This window comes from Pseudorca crassidens, chromosome 6 (assembly GCF_039906515.1).
Source record: "Pseudorca crassidens isolate mPseCra1 chromosome 6, mPseCra1.hap1, whole genome shotgun sequence".
Classification (NCBI taxonomy): domain Eukaryota; kingdom Metazoa; phylum Chordata; class Mammalia; order Artiodactyla; family Delphinidae; genus Pseudorca; species Pseudorca crassidens.
The window spans coordinates 113,191,639-113,217,528 of record NC_090301.1 but is presented as its reverse complement, the minus strand read 5'-3'; the positions used below and the strand labels follow the sequence as shown (position 1 = coordinate 113,217,528).

Genomic DNA, 25,890 nt, shown 5'->3' with positions numbered 1-25,890 from the left:
TACATTTCCAGTATCTTTCATCTTGGCCATATGGTTTTTCTATCTTAATTTGTTGAAGTTGTTATTCTGTATTATGTTGACATATTTCCTGATATTGAACCACCCTGGCATTTCTAGAATTACCTTATTTTATTATTCTGTATTTTGAAAGACATTTCTTGAGTCTGTTTCCTAATATTTTCTTTTGAATATATGCATCTAAATTCATAAATATTTGACAATAGTTTTCATATGTGTACTATTTTTACCTGATTTTGGTATTAAAATTATGATGATTTCATCTTTCATGTGGTCTGAAATGATTTAGATAGTATTGGTATTACGTGCTTTTTTAAAGGTTAGATATAGTTCAGCTGTAAGCCCGTATGTTCCTGGGACTTCTGTCAATGGTAGGTCTTTAATCATCTTTCCAATCTCTTCTACTATACTCTTCATTTTTCAGTTTATATTTTTCTAGGCAATAATTTATTTCAGGGACTTCTGTGGTGGCACAGTGGTTAAGAATCCTCCTGCCAATGCAGGTGACACGGGTTCGAGCCCTGGTCCAGGAAGATCCCACATGCCGTGGAGCAACTAAGCCCATGCGCCACAACTACTGAGCCTGTGCTCTAGACCCCGCGAACCACAACTACTGAGCCCACGCGCCACAACTAGTGAAGCCCATGCGCTCTAGGGCCTGTGCTTTGCAACAAAAGAAGTCACTGCAATGAGAAGCACGTGCACCACAATGAAGAGTAGCCCCCACTCGCCACAACTAGAGAAAGCCTGCGTGCAGCAACAAAGACCCAATGCAGCCAAAAATAAATTAATTTTAAAAAATGTATTTCAAATTTGTCGCTGTAGACTTGATTATTTTCTTATAAACATTTATTCTCTCTTGTATCTGTGACTGTTTCCTCTCATTCTAATATAGTGCAGCTCTCCTCTTTCTTTATTTGGTCAAATGAGAGGTTTAACTATCTCACTGGTAATTAAAAAATATTTTGGAAATATAATACTAACATACACACACATATATAAATCTTCTATTCATTAATTTCAGCTTCAATTTTAGTTATTTTTTCTTTGTAAGTTTCTTTGGTTTATTTTGTTGCCCTTTCCCAATTTCTTAAAATAAGGATTAAGTCACTTTATTATTTTTCTTTATTTTCTAATACTAAAGACATTTAATGTTATCCAATTTCTATTTTTTCTATGTCTCATATAAAATTTCTGCTTTTGCCATGTCCCATAGATTTTGTTATGAAGTATATTTCTTTATATAGCTTCACAGGTAGTTTATAAAACCACATTTTCTATCCTCTTTGATCCAAGGATTGCCTATTTTATAATCTCCAAGTAGCAATATGTTTTGATCACTTTTTTATTATTAATTTGTAATTTTATTAGCTAATTATCAGAGAATGAGCCTGTAAATCCACACATTTTTGATTTCATTAAGGTTTTCTCTGTGGCTAAGGCATAATTGATCTTTTCCAAATGTTCCATAGACACATGAAAATAATGGACATACCTTATTGAAATGATGTAGAATTTTGTATATAGCTATTACATCAAGATTATTGGTTGTATTATTTGTTTCTTTATGTCCTACCTATTATTTGTCTGTCAGAGCTACCCAGTTCTGAAAGAATCTATGTCTGTGTTGTGAAGTCACTTTCCGTAATGATATTTTTACTATTATGTTCTTGCATTTAAGTTTTTTGCTGTGTAATTGCTGTGGTGCACACAGTTTTGTGACCACTAAATTTTTATTCATGACTTATACTGTTTATTATTACTAATTTCCCTCGATCTCTATAAAAGGCTTTTACCCTTAAATTTCACTTTGTGTGTGTAACTCCTCCATACCTGTTTTCTTCATGTTTGCATTTTTCAGGGATTACCTACTCATTTATTTTCCCCACTATAAGTTTGTTTGTTTGTTTGTTTGTTTAATAAACAGCTTATTATTGGGTATTATTATCTAACCCAATCTGACAATCTCACTCGGCTTTTGACCACTATCTGACCCTATTTCCGTTCCCATCTGTATACATTGTAGTGTCATGTTAATATACTTTATTTTATTCATTCCCTCTTAATTTAGATCTCTTATGTTATACTGTTCTTCCATCTCTTACTGATTATTTTTATTGGTTTAAGGTGTTATTAGTTTCTTATTTTTTCCCCTTGTTAACTTAAAAGTTCTAGTGCTCTTTTGCCCTAAATAATACACATATCCTCCTCATGTTCTGAGAAAACATGATACCAGCTATTTTCCCCACTGAGACACAACGTTTCCTCTATGTCTGCATTTCCTCAACCTCCTAGATTGTCTTCAAGAACACTTTCACCCACCCTCTTCTCTCTTCCTCCTTCTCCCCTCCCCTCTTCCATGAGATCTCTGGAACACTTTTACTCTCCCCTGCCCCTCACTACTCTCCACGGCGAGGTTTTACTGAGGATAGCTTAGCATTTTAAGATCTAGATTAATAATTTCCCTTGCAATATGTGCTTTTTGTTTCAAGAGTCCCTATGAAACACAAAGATTACACGTTCTCAGAAGTCTATCATTATAAATGTAGGTGTGCTTGCCTGTGTATGTATTGCATGCCTGCCATTATTCTCAATATTTATAATTTTCTTCTACCACTGATACTATTTTAATTGACTTTTATTTTAAAGAATTAGTAATATATGAATAATTTCTCACTAAAGAATTCAAACTCTACAAGAAAGATAAAGTGTCACTTGACCATCCCTCATCATATTCCCTTTCCTAAAGGTAGCCTCTGTTATCAGTATGCCACGTACTTTTCCAGAATATTTTCCATATATATACATACATATACCTACACATGTATTTTTTTTTTAAATTTATTTATATTTGGCTGCATTGGGTCTTTGCTGCTGCGCGTGGTCTTTCCCTAGTTGCGGCGAGCGGGGCCTACTCTTCGTTGCGGTGCATGGGCTTCTCATTGTGGTGGTTACTCTTGTTGCGGAGCACAGGCTCTAGGCACGTGGGCTTCACTAGTTGCAGCACGTGGGCTCAGTAGTTGTGGCTCGCAGGCTCTAGAGCGTAGGCTCAGTAGTTGTGGCGCACGGGCTTAGTTGCTCTGCAGAATGTGGGATCTTCCGGGACCAGGGCTTGAACCCATGTCCCCTGCATTGGGAGGCTGATTCTTAACCACTGCACCACCAGGGAAGTCCCACATGTATGTTTTTAATATAAATGGTATCATGTTGTCTGTACCGCTTTGCAACTTCATTTTTTTCACTTAATATATTTTAGACATCCTTCTAGATGAGTAGATATAGTTTAACTTTATTTTAAACTGTTGCATAATATTTTCAGTAAAGTAAATTTTTTTGGTGAGCATTTAGGTTGTTTCTACTAATTTGCTATTGAAAACAGTGTATAACATTTTACCTGTCACCATCTGCACATGAATGAGAGTTTCTGCTAAATCAAAGGGTAGATGTTTTCCCTACTAAACTGCCACACAAGAATTACTGTACCTATTTATAATCTTACCAGCAATGCTTGAGGTTTATATTTTCAACAACAGTGCATGAGACTGTTTCGCTCTACCATTTTTTTATACTTGTCTGCATGTATTACAAAATGGCTATCCCATCCCATCAGTGAAATAACACTATTCTCAACGTAGCAAGCTCTCTCTACCTTTGACAGCGCTTAATATTATCACAATTTTACTTATGCCAGAATATACTGGTGAAAAAAAGTGTCTTGGACTTTAATTTCTGGTTAGTAGTCTTTTCGTAAGTTTATTAGCTATTTGTGTTTCCTATCCTGTGAACTGCCTGTTTTCCACCCTTTGTCTTCCCTCTTCATTTTTCCTAACTCATTACAAATCTGTAACTCTAATTCATAGGAACCATCCATATACTTTAGATTTCATTCCTTTATTGTTAAATATGTTAAAGTGTTTTCTCCAGGTCTGTTGCTTATTCTTGCTTATGTTTATGGAATATTTGGTCAAGAAAAACTTAGAAAATTTGAGGTAGTCAAAATTTAACAGTCCTTTTCTTTGTTATCTTGGTTTTCTGTGTTGTTTGAGAAAGCATCCAGTATACTAAGATAAAAAATAATAGTCTTCTGAATTTCCTCAGCATTTATATTATTTGTACATTTAGGATATTAACCTGTGCAAAATTTGTATTTCTTTATGGTGAGGTAGGGCTCTGATGATGGTGATGATGATGATGATGATTTTCAACTGTATTGTCAAATGTCCTCCAACCATTTATGCACAGTTCATTATTCCCCACTGCCACTTTTATCATAAAATAAATTCACATTTTAAAATAGGCCTGCTTTTGGACTTCTATCAATGGATTCCTCTCTTCCTGGTTCAAACTCACTCTTTTCTAATTACTACAATTTTAAGTATATTTTAAAATATTATAGGATAATTTTTCCACCCCACACGTTGGTGTAGTTCTTAATTTTCAAAGCTGACTTGTCTATATGAGAACATTTTAAGCTTCCCAGGTGTATTTTATAATCAGCTTGGCAAGTCTCATAAAAAATTCTGTTGAATTTTGATTGAAAATGCATTTAACTGTAGATTGGCTCTGGGAGAATGAACATTTTTATAACACTGACTTTTCTCATCTCATGGATATACAATATACTTCCACTTACTCATTTCTTCTCTTCTTTTCTTATTAAAAATTTCCATTTTGTTCATTTAGATATATCTTATTAGGTTTATTGCTAGGTAGTTCATATTTTTTATTGATATTATGAATGGAAATTGCATTTTCCAACTGGCTGTTAGTTTACCTTGGTGAACATATTAGCTTTCAAAATTTTTTTCCTGCTGAAGGAAATCATATTTTCCAGTAATAGGCATTTAATTTGATATAGTGCATTTGGAGCTAAAGTTTCAGAAGTGAGACTCAAACCTAGGTGTACAGAGCGTGAATCCCCTTTCTTTATGTTATTTCACACTGACTCAGCATTCAGTGAGTTTCCCCACACCCCTGCCCCCTAACCTGATCCCTTTTTCTTAGTGCAAACCAAAATATAACAGAAAGAAGGGCTCCTGGGTCCTTGACAAATGCCTCATTTTACCTACTGAGACCTAAAGCATTTAAGTAACTCGTCTAAGGTCACACAATGTAGGACTCAGAAAAAGGCAGAACTGGATTAGCTTCTAGAATGGTTATTACAATTTCTAACATAACGGAATAATAGTGGCTTAACTGTGCTTCTCTTACAAATTGTATACAATTCTACACACAGCTTTACCTGATTTTTATTCTGTGGAACGGTTTGTGTAGTATTTTATGATTGTGTATGAAATGGGCAAACTTCCATGCAATGCAAATACTGTTGGTTTTCAATTATATACTTTTAAAAAGTCGGAAATGGGTCACATTTATGTTGCAAAGTATACAAGTGTACCCAAAATGGCTGAAGGCAATTATCAAAATGCTTGAGAGTAAAAGCCAATGAAGAGTTATTAATTCCCAAAAGTGCATTAAGCACTGTGAGAGAAGCAAAGACATGTAAGAAAATGGTACAAAAAACGATAGAGAAGTGATATAATTTAATAGCTGTTATTTACAGTTTAATACATTGTACTATATGCTTTCCGTATGGTAACTCACTCAACTCTTTTTTTATTTTTGCGGTACGTGGGCCTCTCACTGCTGTGGCCTCTCCCGTTGACGCGCAGGCTCAGCGGCCATGGCTCACGGGCCCAGCCGCTCCGCGGCATGTGGGATCTTCCCATACCGGGGCACGAACCCGTGTCCCCTGCATCGGCAGGCGGACTCTCAACCACTGCGCCACCAGGGATGCCCTCACTTAACTCTTAAAACATACACACACAACAACCAAGAGCTAAATGTTGGGTTTTGTTCTTCATAGAGGAGATACCAGAACTTTAGTGATGAGGTTACTTGCCCAGGGTCGTGATATTAATGAGTAGCAAAGACTGAATTGGAACCTTGGTGTATTTAACACCAAAAATCTTGTTCTAACTTTTCTACGTACTTATCTATTTTCCTTAGAATCCAGCTAAAAATACATATCTTCCCTTTTGGCAACACTGCATTAGGCTAACAAGTCCTGGGAACATTTTTAACGATTAACTGAGACCCAAATGCATCTACTACCAAAAAGCTGGTCATTAACTTACTGAACATTCTCACGAATGCCTTTGAGGAAGTACTCATGACACATCGCAACACAAATCAAAAGATCAAGTCATTGTGGAAGAACTGATACAAGCAGCTACCCGGATGAATATCAAACACATGCTAAGCAAAATAAGCCAGACACCAAAGCCTATATATTATATGATTTCATTTATATGCAACTTTTGAAAGGCAAAACTAATCCATAGTGACAGAAAGCAGATCAGTGGTTGCCTGGGGCTGGATATTATGGAGAATTGACTGGGAAAGGGAACAAGGGAAAATTTGGGGTCGGGGTTGCGGGTGGATGAATAGATAAAGCAGATATTCTTCAGAAATGGGTCACAAGCTTCGGTGAAATGGGTGTAATGGTTCCTCTTAATTAGGGTAATGTCTAGATATCAGAAAATTGCTTTGAGGAGTCACCAGTGAATACCACGTTATGTGGCTCTTCAGTGTTTCAGCAATCTGGTCTGAGAATAGCAGCAACATTTAGCTCCTGAAGTAAACAGTCTGGAAGCTTAGTGAGCAATCAGTGGTGGTAATCCATCCAGCTGCACCAAGGGCAGGCAGGAGCACCTCAAATGTTCTGTTTTGTGTGGAATTAACGCAGTCAGTTATTTTTTCTTTTTGCCATGGATGTAACATTGTAATGAGAAGACACGTTTGCATCAGAGGCGTCAGCTTCTCGATCATCTCTTGCATTTTGGCTTTCCCCACTTTCATGGCAAATTCTGCTGCAGCGTCACGGTAATGGCATTTTGCACTCATATTATTATGAGATCTGTGCATTAATTCAAGCGTCTCAATGCCTGCCTTGAACAACATCACACGGAACAGTGAAATATGAGCGAGGCTTATTGGAAAACATCTGCATGCATCTCATATCAAAAACTGCACAGCAGATTCGGTTACGAAATTCTGATTTTCGTCACATTAAAATTGCTTTGAAAGATTCCTGTTATGCAATATGATTCCTATGACATGATCCTTTATCAACCCCTCCCATTCGATACTTAGCTATCTGGGAAAGAAATGCAACCATAAAAAGGGAAACGTGAAAACAATTCTTGCTTTTAGGGGGGTCTGTACTTTGAATTTTTAAAGGTGGACATTCAGGGACCTAGCATACTTGGTAAGGGTTTTAAAACAGGTCTAAAGGAAAGAATCATATAAAATAGGAAGTGTCTAACACAAGATGAATGAATCAAGGTAGAAGGTAGCTCATGATGCAGACTACCATCAAGGATTCAATCTTAATTTAGGATTCATTTCTTATTTAAGGAAGTAATAGACAGGCTTCACAGGATCCCTGAAGATCCTTGGGTTATAAGAAAATTTTTCGCTATATGTGGGGAGAAACCTATAAAGGATTCTGTGATCCAGCCATGACCCTCTTCCCCTTCAAAGTTAACCAGCAGATAAGATAAATAGCTTAATTCAGGGCATTTCCAATTCATTCAACTCCAGCACATCTCATACACATACTCTTGCTTAAAGGTTCACTCTGAGTCACTGAGCTACAAGCCAGTAAGGATCTACTTCGAGCTCAGTATCTCCAGAGAATCTCCAGAAATACAAATTCCCAGGGAAATCCAAAAACAAACAAACAAACAAGTCAATAGTGAAGAGGAACTGATTTAATGCAGTAAATGTGGGCCTAATACCACATCCTTTCAGACCAGTTTCTCAGAAAGATTCTTGCTGAACAAACAGATCACCTTTCTGCACCGCCTATTTCCCTGCTACCCAGCTGCCGATCACTGACCTCACAGGAAGAGAGAGGAAAAAAGTACAACATTTGTTCAGCTTCTCCTGTATGACAGTCAGTGGACTAGGCGTTTTAGACATTTTTCACTGCTTTTTTTGGATGGACAATTACGGCTCTAGGAATTTCAGGAGCCTGCCCCTGGTCACCTAATCAAAGAAACTGTGGCGGAGTTGGGACTTGAATTCAAGAGAGCTTGGAGCTTAGTGTTCGTTGTCTTTCTGCCCCTCCATACAGTGATTCCTCTTCCCTTCCTGCCTCTCTGGTCCTCTCCATCATGCCTCCTTGGAGGCGGGTGTTTTCCCAAAGCTGCCTATTAGGCTAACAGCACATGTCTCCTGCTGAGTTCTTACTCTTCCTTAATTCCGGCAAATTTCAAATGTGTTACCCATTGCATGGTGGAAAAGGCACAGTGCGGGGAATCAGGACTCCTGGGTTCTGTCTGCCCTAAACAGGCCCATGTGACCTTGTACCAGGCATGAATCAATCTGAGTATCAGATAACAAGGCGGGTAGCTTACATGATCTTGAAAGTTGAGATATAATATTCTAACTCTCTTATTCCTTGGCGTAAACATGTTTCTATTGAGAGTGACTTGATCATGTTACTAGGCTATTAGATTCATTGTCCTTATTTGGGGAAATATTATTTAGGCCCACCATGGTGCTGCCTATCACTCAGATTATTAGGACATCACTCAAATGTATTTAACTTGATTTGTCCAAAGTGTAGCACATTGCCAAGTCCAAACAGACCCTTAAATGCCTTTGAATTGGCTGATTTGCTGAAGGCTACTGCTCCAGCCTTCCCTTCTGCAGGCCAGGGGAAAGTAATGAAGGGGAGAATTGGAGATGAAGGCGTGAGCTGGCAGTGGGTACTTTGAGCCAGAAGCTTTGGACCAGGAGAAGAACCCTGGCTAAGAAGAAGCCTCTAGGAATTTTATCTTCCTGTTTGTAAAAAAGCAATAATACTCCAGGCTAAGAGTAAGGGTTCAGTGAGATGAGATCTGTCTGCTAATAAGGTACAGCACAACCTCAAACTTTATTGACATCCCCATCAGATACCCATTTGGAAAACCCTAGATTTGACGAGGCCTGGTCTTCCCCCAAGCCAGCTGTAGAAATCGCCTTGCAGCCTCAATGCAGCACATTCTAAGCTGACCGAACTGCATGGGTGATTTCTCTGCACGTACAACTCTGCTCCGTTTACTTTGCATCACTTTACAGGTAAGTACTCTCCTGGTCCTTCTACCCTCCTACCTGTGGGATACAGAGAGGCAGAGGTTTATCAGCCGCAGGGTATGGTTGGAGGTGATCGTGACGGGTTTGTGTGGCCTGTCTCAGGTCACCAATGAGTCAGCAGTGACACTGTCTTCAGAACAGGGCCTGTGACCTACAGGATGGCATCCCTCATTCCAGGGGGCCTCCGTGCAGGTAAAGGGTCTGACTTCCCGATTTTGCAGAAAACTCAGGAATTATTTTAGTTCTTACTTTTGAGACACGAGGCTGATGGTGGTGATCAGTAGAAACTGAGCCAGGGGTCACAGCACAGGCTGTTCTAAAGGCAGAAAAGGCTGCTGCAACTGGATTGAATGAAGACAGTTTTATGAATGGGAGACTCAGCAATATCGTCCTGGTTTTCCAATCTCAGAAAGGTGCTCTCTCACCTCACCTGTCCAAAGATGTCCATCAGAATGTTTGAAAATGTGACTTGAGCTTGTATGTGCATGTATATGTGTAAGTGGTGGCAGGTGGGAGACGGAATGTCTTTGTGCCCTTGAAGCTGGTCCTGACTGCTCTGGGGCGGCCAAGTACATAAGCTACACGTCAGTGCATCAGGATATGAGAGCCCTGGGAATATTTATCTCCATCTGTCTGATCGGTTTGGGGACTACTGTGAATCCAGTCCTAGCATATTCCTGAGCGACCGCAGCAGGCCAGGCACAGCTGAAGGCCACTCCCATTTGTCTCTAGAGTCTGACTATCCCAAGCTGCACTGAGCTTCACACCTGCCTGAAGTTCTCTCCTCATGGAGCCTCAGCCCATTCTAGGTCGGCTCTGCTGAGAGATTTCAGATGCTTCTTTGTGTCTCCTTGGTATATACCCCAGCCTCCCCTCCCTTCCCTGACCCATGCAGCCAGGGCTTCAAGGATATGCGTCATCACCGAAGGCTGATCAGTTAAAGACTTGTTCTAGAGTCTCCTAGAGAGCTTTGGCAGATTGCGAATCGCTCCCTGGTTCCACGAAGTGGTTCTCGAACATGTCAGGCAGCTCTCAGACAAGTGTATCCTCATGGTAAGAGAGGTGACAGAACAAAGCCAAATTGCTTTCGCTCCTGGAAACACTGGTCTTTCATGTCAGAGTTTGGGTTACTTCATCTTTTCGTGCCAGGGATAAAATTTCCCTGGTGTAACATCCACTGATAGCAACGGACATTCCACAAGTTTGAGTGCCAAGAAATTAATGCTCCAATCCGCATACTCAAATCCCCAGGTAAACATCACCATGCCTTTCTCAGTACTTTCCGTGCTGCCTTGCATTCCCAAATGCTTACAGTTATCCACAATTCATGAAAATGTAATGCTTCATGACAATTTTTACTGGGGCAGCTTTTAAGGTTACTATGATGAACATCGACCGCATGACATTCACCAAATTCAGAATTATCAAGTTTTCCTATATGTTTGAAATACGAAAAAAATATATAGCCTGAAGGTTACATGCTACAAGGTACATTTCCTGAATCTACATTTCAATCACTTAGTCTGTTTCAATATAATGTTGATTTATGTTCAGGTTTGAAACCTTCGTTTAATGTTAAAATTCTTAAAACAAACCTCAGACGCGGAGGGCTCTGTATTTTTCATCAGTTTTTTTTAATTTAGCTTAACTAGATTCCACTCAGATAAAAAGCTAGAAAGAACGGCTGTTGAAGGTCACAGTGGCAGAGAATTCAACTAGCATGGCAACTCCTCAGAGGTTTTTGTGTTTCCACAGAGCTCAGTGAGTTAATCTGATATTGCTGGAAGGGTTTGGGAAGGCCAAACAAGACCAAATCAGGTGAAGACAATTTTATAATTTTACAGTCGTGATTAAAGCCAGACTCTGGGATTGATCTAAATATAAACCCCAGTACTAAGCTTAGTCCTGAATCTAGTCTAAGAATTGTTTGTTACCCTAACAAACTCCTATGTGTCCTTCAAGGTCCATTTTAGCTGTCACCACCTCCTAAAAGGCTTCCCTGATACCCCAGATAAAATCACTCTTTCCTCTGAGGACCTCTGCTGGTAAATATTGCTGTTTCATTTACTACTCTACTGCACTATTGTTTGTTCATATTATCTGTCTCCTTATTAAATGATAAATTCTGTGTCCTCAGTAGACGGTCAATGAATTTTTCTTGAAATAATGAACACAGGAATATATTCTAGCTGTATTGTGAATACGAGTGTGAAGCCTGGTGCCCAGGTATTCTGAGAATTTGTACCATGTTTTAAATTAAAATCCACCATCACTAGAAAAAGGAAAGAAAAGCAGGTTGCAGGTCAAACCCGGCCTGCAGATGTTTTATTGGGCTTCCTCAGTGTTATAAAATAGTTGAATCGGGCGCCAACATTTAAAAGTCAGGAGGCTGCACACAAGTGTCTGCATTTCCAGTTTCTTAAAATGTCTAAATCTACGGTAACATCTAACAAGCATTTCCACATGACCGCTAGTGGCAGCCGAGTACAGAGCCTCCTTTGCTTATCCCTTCACCTGGCTCAGCCCCTTTAAGCAATTCAGTTCGCAATGCTGCTTTTAGAACATCAGATTTTTCACTGTTTCAGGTGACAGGTTGGTTTATGCAGAGCCAGCCATGTGCTCTTGAAAGCAATTAATACATATTTGGCATATATCTAGTTTTAGGAAGAGACAAAGAACAGGAAGCCAGGTGCCTTCCATTAAGTAACTTGAAATTTGGGTAGGGGGTTGGGATGGGAGAGATTAAAAACTCACTATGGTCCACGAAACCATATGGAACCTCAGTCCCTCAGCCAAAGATATATCATGTAATACAGTTCTCTGTATCAATAGGGTACAAACAATTCCAAGATGTAAACCACATCTGAGATCTCACTGACAACAGGAAGAGATAAAAGTAAAGCAAAAACCAACCAAACAATGACAAAACTGAATGCATTAAAAAGAAGAGAGAAGCTCCCCTGGTCGTCCCAACTTCTCTAAACATAATATTGCAAAGTCAGCCTTCTACGTCTGATGTGCACAGCGCCCTAAGGACTGCTCTCCTTCCCTTCTCTTCTTTCCCCCTCGTGGTCACTTCCTTTGTGAAGCCATCTCCTTCTTCCTTCCCTGTGGCAAGCCTTTCCATGCGCCCCAGAGGTTCACTCAGTCACTCATTCACTCAACATTTATCAAGGCTCGCTTTGTTAAGAGGTACGCATTGGGAGGATTCAGAGGTAAATAAGGCAAGGCCCTTGTCCCTATGAAAATAAAAGTCAAAGCAAGCCAGGTCCAGAGTAGGAATCGACCCTGACTTCCTTCACAGACCACGTGTACCCTCGACAATACTGAAGGCAGGAAGCACACCAGGACACATGAACCGATAAGCCTGGGTCTTGTGCAAAAAAAAAAACAACAACAGAAAACATTCCTCAACTGATTTGGGAAGGAGGAACAAACATGTGAGAAAAAAACCTGTAGCACACTTACAAAGTAACATATTAATACAGACTGGGACCTGGTGAGCCAGGTGTGTGTGGGGACTGAGGGCCAGGGGTGCTTATTCCAGGACCGCTGCCAAAGCCTGTAGCTTCAGAAACAGGACCGGAAGCGTGCCTTCATACACAGACGGTTCCTTCCGGCTCGCTCATCTGCTCTCCCTTGTCCGCTTAACAAGCTCTTCTTCATTTGTTTAGACACACGTAGGGGCGTTATTTCCTCTGTTAGGTCTTCCCCAGGGCCCTCGCCCAACAGAATTAGCCTCCAGCCCTACCCTGCCCCCCACCAAGTGCCCCTCACCATAGCACTCTGCTCTGCATGGCATCTGCAGACCGCAGCTGTTGAGGAAATGCATTTTACCCCTGAAGCTCCAGCACCAACAGACCCTTGGCGCTCCCAGCTGGTTAACTGAATGGAGAGCAGGGGCCGCGGGTGGGATGAGGGTAGGCCGAACAGCATTTTGAACGGGGCAATGACATACAAAATGGGACAGTTGAAGGAAAACCTATGTCATGCTGTGTGGAGTGAGGGTGTTTCTGCTTGGCTGGAGTATTTGTGTCAGGGAAAAAAGACGAGCGAGGCTGCTGAAGGTGAAGGGAGCTGACAGAGGGCCTTGGGTGCGTCCCGCAGAGGAGAAAATCACATCCCGCCGTAACCCTGCAGTTTCTTCATCTTCTCTGCTGTTCTTACTTGCTCCCAAGCCAACCTTGTGTGAGGCATCCGCAAGCCCTGCCCTGCAGGAGTCGTGTGATCTTTCAAAGGGTCCCCGGTTTCTCAGAGATGCCACTTTCTGTACCTCAGACAAGTTAATGTCCTTCCCAGGGCTCCGTGTGTAAGAGAGAATCCCTGCTGCACACCCTCCGTGCGTTTTCATGGCTGGCAGCTGTCCATAAGGAAAAGCCAGCACGGTGCTCTGATCACGCGGGATGACGGGTCACTGCTGGTGGGTGCTCCGCCATCTGGATGGACCCTGGCAGTCCTCAGCATCCCTGAAGCATCGCTGGCCTGCTCCTGCTGTTGCTCTGTGGATCTTTCTAAATCAGACAGCAGGTCCACAGGACGGGGCTGGAGGCTGCCGCTGAGGCCAGCACACAAGCAGCTCAAGGGCAGAGCTGATCGGTTGTAGAAACTCATAAGGCAAATGTACATCCTCGCATGGGAAGCCAGGTAGCTGCTCTAACCTTGTGCGGATTTTCCTGCCTTTTCTCTTGACTCTTTCATGGCTTGTGGCTCAAGAGAGGCACAGATCAATCAGAATGAAACCCTTCTATGCCAGAACTCAAGACCCACTGTCCCATCCTTGACCCAGTCCCTCCTTCCCTCCCTGCTTTCCATGTTATTCCAATGCCCTCGCAATGATTTCTTCTTTTCATCTCACTTAACTGTATATATTTTGAAAGTACCCAAAAGGCAGATAGGTAGACCTTTTAAAAACCAAATTACATACATTTAAAAATGTTTTATATGGCTGGCATTTTCCAATTTCTCTGAATGGCCAAATACCCTAGAGGAGATGCCTTTGGCCTGGCTGCTTGATTGTTCAATTCCGGGTACTTCTGTGAGGCTGTGTTCATTATCCAATGGCCAGTTCCAAGGTAGTGAAGAATGTAAATGCCTAAAAATCTTTGCTTCTCAGAAATAAATAAAAGGATTAAAAATATGAACTGGGCACCTAGGTACAGTGGATTGATACAAAAATACACATAAGCAGACAGAAAAAGGCCAAGAATATTACAAACCAAGAATATTACAATCTTATTATCGTTAGAAGCATCTCCCTCAAGGGTGATGTCATCAAGATGGTGACATAGGTCATTCCTGAATTCAGTCCCCTTCGCTAGAAGACCAGCTAGAGACACCAACATAGGCAAGACACCACTGTGAAAACCCCAGAAGACGGAGGTGAGCCGGCAGCACCCCTTGGGACCAAGGAGACCACGAAAGACCTCATTAGAAGGGTAAGAGGAACGGCTAGACTCTAATCCCATCACCCCTCCCTCAGGATGACACAGAGCCACACAGAGAGGGCCCCTGGGGCCTATGGTTTCTCTAGTGGGACACAAAGAGCCCAAGGTGGACATCCACCTTCCCAGCACTGTGGGTCACCCCCTGAGAGGCCCATTTGGGTCTCACCCCATGGGGATCACAAGGAAGCTGCAGGGCTTGGCACTGGAGATCACATCAAAGCGGGGGGCAGGGCTTACAGTAACCAGCACTTAGATCTGGGCAGAGTAAGTTCCTCCTCACGGTGGAGGAGGAGATCCCAACCAGTGGCTTTGCCCATCGTCAGAGCCAAGCCCATGTGGCCAGAGTACCTGATGCACAATTCTGCCTGATTTGATCCCCAGACAACAAGCAATGCTGGCCTTCGGGCCTGTTCTGCTGCACCACCTGGGCAGGGAAGTAGGCTGCTACCCCCACCTACTGTTGAGGACAGCCCTCAGTCTTGCCTGATCAGGAAGCATAACGAGAGCACCTGGGAGGCTAAGTGGCCCATCCTGTAGCTGCACTTATAGGGGCACCGGAGCAGAAAACCTAGTCAGTAGCTCTGTCCATCTGCAGAATCAAGTCAGTGGCTCTGCCTGACCAGGGAGCTCAGGGGACAGTTTTGCCTGGTCTTGGTCCCCAGACAGTGAGCCATTCCAGCAGTTCTATGACCCTGGCCAGGCAGGGAAGTAAATTTGCAGGCCCCCTTAACTACTGAGTATAGCACCCGACTAGGAAGCCTGACCAGCGAATGCAAGCAACTGTGGAGTCCATTCTACAGCTGCACTGGGGAAAAGAACCAAGCCAGTAGTCCTAGTCAACTGTTCCCAGCCAGTGGCACCCCTGAACTCAGAGCTTGGGCAGTGGCCTCCCTCAAACAGAAACCCTGATAGCAAGCCCCACTTCTAAGGATGCTACCAGCTGACTCGTCAGAACCCCAAGCTGAGCTGACAGGTGAAGGACTGCCTCTGCCCAAGTGAATCTGTAAAGTCTGGAAGAGGAAGCTGCTTTCTCAGATGCACAGATACCAATGCAAAGAGTCAAGGATTACAAAGAATCAGGTACACATCATGCCATCAAAAGAAACTAATAAAGCTCTAATAACTGACCCTGAAGAAATAGGGATCTAGGAACCGTCTGACAAAACATTCTGAATAATCCTCTTCAAGAGGTTTAGTAAACTACAAGATCACACAGACAACTAAATAAAATTAGAAAAATAATGCATAAATGAAATGAGAAGTTTCACAAAGAAACAGAACCCATCCAGAAAACCAAACAGAAATCCTAGAGCCGAATAATACACTGACTGAAGAATTCAATAGAGAACTTCAGCAGCAGACTCAACCAAGCAAAAGAATAAATCAGTGAATTAGAAAATAAGTCATTTGAAATTATCCAGTCATTTGAGCAACATAAAAAAAGAAAAGAATAAAAATAAATAAATAAATAAAATGTTTAAAAACCTATGGGGTTTAGGGGACACAGTCAAGAAAAACAATATATGCATTATGGTTTAGGACTGTTTCTGCTGGAATGAACCTATAAAAGCTGGAGGAGGTGACCATTTATTCAAATGCACAGCCAAGAATACCAGAGAGGAAGGAGAGATAAAGACTTTCCCCAACAAATAAAAGCTGATAAACATCACCACCAGACATGCTCTACAAGAAATGCTACAGGGTGTTCTTCCAGAGGAAATAAAGTGATGCTCATTAACACCATGAAAGTATATGAATGTAGGTAAAAAAAACTCACTGGTAACAGTAAATATATAAGCAAAGCCAGATTTTCTAATATTGGTATGGTGTTCCATAGTTCACTTACAACTCCAGCTTAAGACGTTAAAGAAAAAAGTATTAAAAATAACCATAAGCACAGGAATTTATTATTGATACACAATATAAAAATATGTAAATTGTAACATTAAACATAAAATGTGAGAAGGGAGAAGAAAAAGTGTAAAATTTATGTATGCTATTGAAGTTAAGTTGTTACCAGCTTAAAACAGGATGTCATAAATAGAAGATATTTATGTAAGTCACATGATAACTACAAAGGAAAAACCTGTAGTAGTTACACAAAAGATTACAATAAACAAAGCATACTGCTACAAAAAGTCATCAAATCACAAAATAAATCAGTAAGAAGAAAAAAAAAGAAGCAAGGAACAAAGGTTTAACAACACAATCAGAAAACAATTAATCAAATGGCAGTAATAAGTCCTCACCTATCAATAATTACTTTAAATGTAAGTGGATTAAATTCTCCAATCCAAAGACACAGAATAAAATTTTTTAAAATCCAACAATATGCTGCTTACAAGAGACTCACTTTAGCTTTAAAGATACACACAGCCTGGGAGTGAAGGGATAGAAAAAGATATTTCAAACAAATGGTAACCAAAAGAAAGCAGAGTTAGCTATATGTATATCAGACAAAATAGACTTTAAGCTGCAAATGCTCAAAAGCAACTAAGAAGGTAATAGTATGATGATAAAGGGGTCAGTCCACCTAGAATATATAACAATTGTAAATATTTATGTAGCCAACATTGGAGCATCGAAATATATGAAGCAAAGAGTAACAGAAGTAAAAGGAGACATAAACAGCAATACATTAATAGTTGGAGACCTTAACATCTTACTCTCAACAATGGATAGATCATCCAGCAGAGAATCCACAAGGAAACAGTGGATATGAATAACACTATGAATCAAATAGACCTAACAGACACATACAGAACATTCCATTCAACAGCACCAAAATACACATTCTTTTTAAGTGCAAACAGAACAATTTCTAGGATAGATCATGTGGTAGGCCACAGAACAAGTCTTAGTAAATTTAAGAACATTGAATCATACCAAATCTTTTCCAAACAGAATGATATGAAACTAGAAATCAACAACAGGAGAAAAACAGGAAAATTCACAAATATTTGATACATGGATTTTTTTTAAAAAACACACTCCTGAACAACCAAGGGATCAAAGAAGAGATGAAAAGATAAAAAAGTATCTTGAGACAAATGAAAATGGAAACAACATACAAAAACTTACAAGGTGCAGCAAAAGCAGTTCTAAGAGGGAAGTTTATATGGATAAACACATACATTGAAACAAAAGAAAACTCTCAAATAAATAAACAAATTTTATACCTCAAGGAATTAGAGAAAGAAGAATAAATGAGACCCAACAGTAGCAGAAGGGAGGAAATAAAAAAAAAGAGGAGAAATAAACAAAATAAAAAATAATGGAAAATATTAACAAAACTATAGAGTTGGTTTTTTGAAAAGAAAAACAAAACTGACAAACCTTTAGCTAGCCTAACCAAGAGAAAAACAGGACTCAAATAAATAAAATGATAAATGAAAGAGGAGACATTACAACTGATACCACAGATGCAAAGGATAATAAGGAACTTCTTTGAACAACTATATGCCAACAAATTGGATAATGTAGAATAAATTGAAAAATTCCTAGAAACAAACAACTTACCAAGAGTGAATCATGAAGAAACAAAAACTCTAAACAGACTAAGAATGAGTAAGGAGATTGAATCAGTAACCATAAACCTCCCAACAGAGAAATGACCAGGACCTGGTAGTTCACTGGTAAATTTTTACCAAAGATTTAAGAAGAACTGATGCCAAATCTTCTCAAACTCTTCCAAAAAATTGAAGAGGAGAGGAATGCTCCAAAATTCATTTTATGAGGCCAGTATCACCCTGATACCAAAGCCAGATAAAGACACTACAAGAAAAGTAAACTACAGGCCAATGTCCCTGATGAATATAGATGTAAAAATTCTGAACAAAGTACTAGCAAACTGATTTCAACAGCTCATTAAAAGGATGGTACAGCAAAGTCAATTGGGATTCATCCCTTGGGTGCAAGGATGGTTCAACATATGCAAATCGGTAAGTGTGATATATCACAATAATAGAATTTTTAAAATCCTATGATCATCTCAATAGACACAGAGAAAGCATTTGATAGAATTCAACATTCATTTATAATAAAAGCTCAACAAACTGTGTAGAGAAGGAATATACCTCAACATAATAAAGGCCATATATGATAAGTCCACAGCTAACATCATATTCAGTGGTGAAAAGATGAAAGCTTTTCCTCTATCAGGTACAAGACAAGGGTGCCCAGTATCACCACTCCTATTCATCATGGTACCGGAAATTCTAGTAAAGAAATTCAAGCAAAGAAAATAAATAAAAGACATTAGAATCAGAAAGCAAAAAGTAAAATTGTCTCTATTTGCAGATGATGTGATTTTATATATAGAAAATGTGAAAACCTCATAAAAAACTTTTAGATAATCATGAATTGAATAAAGTTGCAGGACGCAAAATCAACATACAGAAATCAATAGCGTTTCGATACACCGACAACTAATTATCTGAAAAAGAAACAAGAAAAACAATCCCATTTATAATAGCATCAAAAAGAATAAAATACTTAGGAAGAAATCTAACCAAAGAAGTGAAAAGTCTCTACAATGAAAACTATAAGACACTGATGAAAGAAACTGAAGATGACACAAATAAATAGAAAGATATCTTATGTTCATGGATTGGAGAAATTAATATTGTTAAAATATCCATACTACCTAAAGCTGTCTATAGGTTCAGTGCAACCCTTATCAAGATTCCAGTGGCATTTTTTACATAAATAGAAAAACAATCCTGAAATTTGTCTGGAATCACAAAAGACCCTGAATAGGCAAAGGAGTCCTGAGAAAGAAGAATAGAGCTGGAGATATAACACTTGCTGATTTCAAACTGTGTTACAAAGCAATAGTAATCAAAACAGTACGGAAATGGCATAAAAACAGACACACAGGGCAATGGAACAGAATCAAGAACCCAGAAATAAACCCATGCATAATATGGTCACTAATATTTGACCAGGGAGCCAAAAATACTCAATGGAGAAAAGACAGGCTCTTCAATTAATGGTGCTAGAAAAACTGGATATTCACAGGTAAAAGAATTAAACTAAACCCCTATCTTACACCAGTCACAAAAAGTTAACTCGAAATGAATTAAAGGCTTAAATGTAAGATATGAAACCATAAAGCTCCTATAATAAAAACATAGGGGGAAAAAAACCTCCTTGACATTCATCTTGGCAATGATTTCAAGGATGTGACACCTAAAGCTCAAGCAACAAAAGCAAAAATAAACAAATGGGACTACAGCAAACTAAATAGCTTCTACACAGCCAAAGAAGCAATCAACAAAAATAAAAGGCAGCCTACAGAATGGGAGAAAATATTCTCAAACCACACATCTGATAAGGGGTAATATCTAAAATAAATAAGGAACTCATACAACTCAATAGCAAAGTATCAAATAATCCAATTAAAAAGTGGACAAAGGACCTGAATAAGCTTTTTTCCAAAGAAAATATTCAAAGAGCCAACAGGAACATGAAAGGGTGCTCAAGATCACTAATCATCAGCAAAGTGCAAATCAAAACCGCATGAGATATCACTTCACAACTGTTTGAATGTATTATCAAAAAAACAAGAGATGGGCTTCCCTGGTGGCGCAGTGGTTGAGAGTCCGCCTGCCGACGCAGGGGACACGGGTTCGTGCCCCGGTCCGGGAAGATCCCACATGCCGCGGAGCGGCTGGGCCCGTGAGACATGGCCGCTGAGCCTGTGCTCCGCAACGGGAGAGGCCACAACAGTGAGAGGCCCGCGTACCACAAAAAAAAAAAAAAACAAGAGATAACAAATGCTGGTGAGGATGTGGAGAAAAAAGAGCCCTTGTACACTCTTGGCAGGAAATGTAAATTGGTGCAGCCACAACGGTAAACAGTATGGAGGTGCCTCAAAAAATTAAAAGATAGAACTACCATATGATCCAGCAACTCCAGTTATGGGCCTAAACTCAAGGTAGATGAAATCACCATCTCAAAGAAGAGATTATCTGCACTGTCATGTTCACTGCAGCATTATTTATAGTAGCCAGGACATGGAAACAATCCAAGTCTCCACTGATGGATAAATGGATAAAGAAAATGTGATATATATGATATATATATATATAAGATATAAATGTATTTTAGAGATATATTTATATATTTACATATATATGTGATAGAATATTACTCAGCCATAGAAAAGAATGACATCTTGCCATTTGTGACAGCGTGGATGGACCTTGAGGACATTATGCTAAGTGAAATAAGTCAGACAGAGAGAAGTAAAAACTGCATGACCTCACTCACACGTGGAATTTTTTTTAAAAAAAAGAACTCATAGAAAGAAAGAACAGATTGGTGGGGGTGGGGAGTTGGTGAAACTGATAAAGGGGATCAAAAGGTATAAACTTCCGGTTACAAGATCAATAACTTCTGGAGATGTAATGTACAGCATGGTGACTCTAGTTATCAATACTGTATTGAATATTTGAAATCTGCTACGAGAGCTTAAAAGTTCTCATCACAAGAAAAAGAAATCTGTTCATAGTGACAGACATTAATTAGACTTATTGTAATGTCCATTTTGCAGTCACTATAAAACTCCTAGAAGAAAACAAAGGCAGAACACTCTCTGACATCAGTTGCACCAATATCTTTTTCAATCCATCTCCCTGAATAACGGAAATAAAAATAAACAAATGGGACCTAATTAAACTCAAAAGCTTTTGCACAGCAAAGGAAACCATAAACAAAACGAAAAGACAACCCACAGATTGGGAGAAAATATTTGCAAATGACGGGACCAACGAGGGATTAGTCTCCAAAATTTACAAACAGCTCATGTGGCTTAATATCATCAAAACAAACAACCCAATCACAAAATGCGCAGAAGACCTAAGTAGACATTTCTCCAAAGAAGACATGCAGATGGCCGAGAGGCACATGAAAAGATGTTCAACATCGTTAATTATTAGAGAAATGCAAATCAAAACTACAATGAGATATCACCTCACACCAGTCAGAATGGCCATCATCAAAAAATCCACAAACAATAAATGCTGGAGAAGGTGCGGAGAGAAGGGAACCCTCCTACACTGTTGGTGGGCATGTAAATTGGGGCAGCTACTATGGAGAACAGGATGGAGGTTTCTTAAAAAACTAAAAATAGAACTACCATATGACCCTGCAATCTCGCTCTTGGGCATATATCCGGAGAAAAACATGGTCTGGAAGGATACATGCACCCCGATGTTCACTGGAGCACTATTTACAATAGCCAGGACATGGAAGCAACCTAAGTGTCCATTGACAGATGAATGGATAAAGAAGATGTGGCACATATATACAATGGAATATTACTCAGCCATTAAAAAGAATGAAATAACGCCATTTGCAGCAACATGGATGGACCTAGAAATTGTCATACTGATTGAAGTAAGGCAGACAGAGAAAGAGAAATATCGTATGATATTGCTTATATGCAGAATCTAAAAAGAAATGATACAGATGAACTTATTTACAAAACAGAAACAGACTCACAGACTTAGGGAACAAACTTATGGTTACTAGGGGGAAGGGTGGGGGGAAGGGATTGTTCAGGAGTTCGGGATTGACATGTACCCACTGCTATATTTAAGATGGATAACCAACAAGGACCTACTGTATAGCACAGGGAACTCTGCTCAATGTTATGTGGAAGCCTGAATGGGAGGGGAGTTTGGGGGTGAATGGATACACGTATATGTATGGCTGAGTCGCTTTGCTGTGCACACGAAACTATTACAACATTGTTAATTAGCTATACTCCAACATAAAATAAAAAGTTAAAAAAATATTGAATTAAATGTTAAGCCATCCAAGTATACACTGACTATGTATTATGAATGGTGATAATATCTGTGGGAGGGTAAGATGCAACATTCACAGCATAATTGCTGCCCTCAAGGAGATTCCCATTTAGGTGAAATAAATGTTAACATGAAATCCCTAGTTATGGGGGTTGCACTGCATGACCTCCACCGTCAGTACCATGTAACTCTAGGATGCCATAACTGCATATGAAATTAAATAAAATAAAGATGCAATGAACGAAAAATACATCAGAAGCACAAAGATAATTTTAAAATCGTCTCATCTCATCTGAAATAATATAAAAACACTAGCAAAAAAAAGTCAACGCTCTCAGAAGTGACAGCAAAGTTTTACACCTTGGTTCTAAGCTGTCAGATTCTCAACTGTTTGCGAGAATAATCTACACTATAACATTCTTTTCTTTCTATCTTGGCCCAAGGATATGAGTATAGGACCTTTGAAATATCAGATAAAAAGGAGAAGAATAAACTGTGTTAGGCAGAAAATATGAGAATAATGTCCTATCAAGATGACGATAACACAGGTGTCCAAAGCAAGACAAGAGCAGAACACACAGGAGAGGGGAAAATCTTGGATGCTACAGATCAAGAGGCTTTCAGAAATGTGTAAATATCGTAGGCGATTACACTGCAGAAGCCCTCTGAACTGATTTGAGCACAGGTGGGCCTGTTAAGCAAGATGTCTGTCAGAGTACTGAATCAGAAAAGTGTTCCTCATGTCCATTTGTATTCCACGTAGAGGGAGCACAGACAGGAAGTGAAAGGGAGGAAGCGGACCCTGACCATGGATTTAAATCCCCAGTCTGTCCATTACCACTGGGTGACACAGCCTCTTTGTGCCTAAGTGTCCTCATCTGTAGAATGGGTATAGAGATAGTTCGTACCCGAAAGTACTGTGATGGAGATAAACTGGTGAACACTATAAAGGTTGGAGAACAGTATCTAGCACTTTTTTTTTTGGTAGGGCCAAGGCTGGCTTTTTTGCCTAGGAATCATATTATTAGAGTCCTCCAATGTCTTTTGTGGGTTTTTTTGGGGGGCATCAAACACATGCTTTATGCATTGTCTGTGATTTCTAGGTTTTGTTTTTCTTAATAGTGGAACAAGAACTTAAAACCACCTGAGAAGCAATTTGCAAGCAGAATGCCTCTACATTTAATACAATTCCCCATCTCCCGCATTTTTTTTTTTTTTTGCAGTTACACACCTGTATTTCATTTGATCACAAACGTTTTTAGGGACGTGCCTTTATAGTGTTTTTGAAGCACTCAACTTTATTTTATAGAAACAATTCTTTTTGCACCACATTTCATCAGTTTATAAAGTAGCTAAAAATTTCACAATCACCGTGACAAGTACTAGTCATGTGAACATACTGAGTTACAAACATAACTCATTCATGGTGGAAATTCAACTCAACTGGTAAGAGAATTAAGTACTCTTAGTAGAGAGTTTCAACTAGTTGTCAATGTTTGGTAAATTGAGAGTGTAATCTAATATAATTTATAAGAGGAAATGGTGAGCATTGGTTAATCTGGCCAGTGAGTTCAAATAAGGTTAGTTATAGACTCCGGTTCCGTTAAGAATGTTACTTTTAGATTTTATTTGCTACACTGGTTTCTTAATCCATTAGAATTTAGCTCAAATTATTGATTTTAATATGGAGGCCCTTATTAATCTGACTTGCTTCCACCCATAGTCCCAGAGATGCTTTTCTGGAAACTGGAATCGACAAAGAAGTTTATGGCCATTCTTAAGATTTTAAATTTCAGGTTAGACTTTTTTCCTTTCCCATCATGGACTGGTTCCCTCTGTAAGTTTCCCAGAATCTGTCAACGAATCCTTAGAACTATCCTTTTGTTCCTCTTATATCAGAATTTGCTAAAGAATATCCATGTAACCTCTTATTCTCTGTTTTTGAGGGACAAATAATTAGCTATTTCCTATAAATTATTTTCTTTTCTACAACTTACAATGTATCTACTAAAATCACAATGTGTTCAACAATCTTCTTTCTGTATTTCTCTTCAGGTGGCTACTTAGATTGTAGAGAATCATTAGGCTGTATACAGCAGATGACAACTAATGCAGTTTTTTAAGATACATAGAAACCTACTTAGAAATCTTCTGTACTGAGTCTCCAGTCCACGGGCAGCAGCTGTAACATCTCTCATACTCGGGACCAGGCACACTGGTGGGTTTGCTGTGCTCACCAGCCACACCCTCAAACAAACTGGGCTGGACCAGCATGGCTGCATAGTTCCAAAGCCTCCACACAAGACAGGAAACATTCAGAAGAAGAGGTAGGGGTATAAACCTCTCTTAGGTGTATGTAAAGTAACTCCCCAACTTGCAGAATGAATCTGGGTCATTTATTCATTATTCCATTCAACAAATAATTACAGAGCTTCCACAGGTGCAGAGCAAGCTCAAACTGCTTTTCCTTTAGCCGGTGCTCCATGATATGTATTTGTGCCACCAGAAAATTAAAAAACCACAGGTCATATAATGAACAGACCACCTGAAAAACCAGCAACTTTGTCTATGACTGTGAGCCCTTAGATGTTAGAGGGCAGGCATCATCCTTGCCATTATTCTACGTCCAGAACTACTATCAGCCCATCTTTTACAAATTGCATTTAAATTAGAATGGCTCCTGGAAGTGAGGTCTATTTGGGGAGAAACAGTGCGTTGGCTGAAGACACCCAAGGAGTAAACACTGAGGTCCATTGTTAGCGCAAACACCATCCCCTGCCAGTTGGATATGTATTTAAGAAATTTGCGTCAGCCAATGAAGAAGCTTAAATATCTATGGCACGTGTGTTTACTGTGGAAATGAACCATCATGATTCACAAACAGGGACTGTAGATCCTTAAAAATTGTTCCAGAAAAGCCTCAAGTTAAAACACGTAAAACGGAAAAATTCAGGAACATGCAATAGCTGTGAAAAGCGATTACAATAGTGGATCTTGATTATAAGAGAGCAAATGACATACAACTTTTAACAGATGCAACATTCTCTCTGACCAACATTTATCGTGGGCAGGATCAGGAAACAGAATAGAGATAGATGATTTTTTTTCCACACAATTTATGAGTCATAAATTATGAATTATGCGCTAATAGATAAAGCAGAGAGAAAATTAATTTAAGAGATGAGATCTATTTTACAATTCAGAGAGCTCTTTTCTCTTCATCGGAGGCGGGGGGTGCGGGGGAGGATTACATTTTGATGTGCGGTTTTACCAAACATCTTTCTTTCTCTGAAGTGAACTGCAATTTCTCATTATTTCCCTGAGGAGTCAGGGAAAGATGTTTGTGCCAAAGTTCAGAGGGTAAATTAGCAACACTGTCTCAACCATCTGGAAAAGTGCTGAACTTTCTAGCATGATGGAAATGTTCTGTACAAACACTGTCTAATATGGTAGCTGCTGGCCATGTGTGG

At 39.6% G+C, this 25,890-nt stretch overlaps 1 protein-coding gene across 7 annotated transcripts in view; it reads right to left on the bottom strand.

Annotated features, from left to right (window-relative positions):
• Nucleotides 1-25,890, bottom strand: part of NCKAP5 (NCK associated protein 5) — a 1,056,356-nt gene that overhangs the window by 146,037 nt on the left and 884,429 nt on the right. The gene's annotated exons all lie outside the window — the stretch shown is intronic.